Here is a 1,417-nt window from a genome sequence, read left to right as displayed (position 1 = left end):
CTCAAACAATGCTCTTGCCTCAGCCTCCCATGTAGCTGGGACTACAGGGGCCTGCCACAACACCCAGCTATTTTTTAGAGACAGGGTCTCACTCTTGCTCAGGCTGCTCTCAAACTCGTGAGCTCAGGTGATCTGCCCACCTTGGCCTCCCAGAGTGCTGAGATTACAGGTGTGAGCCAGTGCACTCAGCAAGATTCTCTTTTTTATCTTTTATTCCCAGCACCAGAACTGTCTGAACCATAATATCAGGCCATTGTTTTGAGTGACTTTTCAAGAACTGGATTTAATTTTGGCTTATTTTTTTTGTTGTTCATCCCTTAATGCCATCAAATACCCAGGACCCAGCAAGTATTTATTAAGCATTTGTTCTATGCCAGGCCCTATACTAATTGTGTCTAATTAGTGGTGAAGATGAATGGGAGCCTTGCCCTGGGGTACAGTTACAATACAGTTCTTATGGCTGGGTGCAGTGGCTCACATCTATAATCCTAGCACTCTGGGAGGCCAAGGCAGGTGGATTGCTTGAGCTCATGAGATCGAGACCAGCCTGAGCAAAAGCAAGATCCCATCTCTACTAAAAACAGAAAAACTGAGGCAAGAGGATTGCTTGAGCTGAAGAGGTGGAGGTTGCTATGAGCTGTGACACCACAGCACTACCCAGGGTGACAGCTTGAGACTCGATCTCAAAAAAATTATAATAATACAGTCCTCCTATGCTATGATGGAGCACACACACAGGAAGGTCACTTGAGCCAGAGTATGTTGGTGAGACAGGTTTCCCAGAGGAAGTAAAATTTAGCTAAAATCAAAGGTATTATTAGGACCTAACCACTTAAGAGAGTAGATAACTGAATTTTCATATCATTTCAAATATCTTTTTTTTTCTTTTTTTTTGAGACAGAGTTTCACTGTGTCACCCTGGGTAGAATGCTGTGGCATCACAGCTCACCTCAAATTTTTGGGCTCAAGTGATCCCCTTGCCTCAGCCTCCCAAGTAGCTCTACAGGTGCCCACCATAACTCCTGGCTAGTTTTTCTATTTTTAGTAGAGACAAGGTCTTGCTCTTGCTCGAGCTGGTCTCAAAATTCTGTGCTCAGGGAATCCATCTGCTCCGGCTTCCCTGAGTGCTAGGATTATAGACATGAGCCACTGCACCTGGCCTCAAATATCTTTTTCAAGAAAATGCTCATTGGTGCCTTAAGGAGGTTAAGCAGGAAGAGGCAAGAGGAAAACTCAGTAGTTCTGTCAGTAACACCTTCTAAACCAGCGGTTCTCAACCTGTGCGTTGTGACCCCTTTGTAACAATGAAAATACATTGTGGGCTCGGCACCTGTGGCTCAAGCGGCTAAGGCGCCAGCCACATACACCTAAGGTGGCGGGTTCGAATCCAGCCCGGCCCGCCAAACAACAATAATGG

The 1,417-nt window shown here is 45.7% G+C and overlaps 1 protein-coding gene across 1 annotated transcript in view; it reads left to right on the top strand.

Moving 5' to 3' along the window:
• Positions 1–1,417, top strand: part of YIPF3 (Yip1 domain family member 3) — a 6,081-nt gene that overhangs the window by 1,848 nt on the left and 2,816 nt on the right. The gene's annotated exons all lie outside the window — the stretch shown is intronic.

This window comes from Otolemur garnettii, unplaced genomic scaffold (assembly GCF_000181295.1).
Source record: "Otolemur garnettii isolate 467f Iridium unplaced genomic scaffold, OtoGar3 scaffold00031, whole genome shotgun sequence".
NCBI lineage: Eukaryota > Metazoa > Chordata > Mammalia > Primates > Galagidae > Otolemur > Otolemur garnettii.
This window is presented reverse-complemented; position numbering and strand designations above follow the sequence as displayed.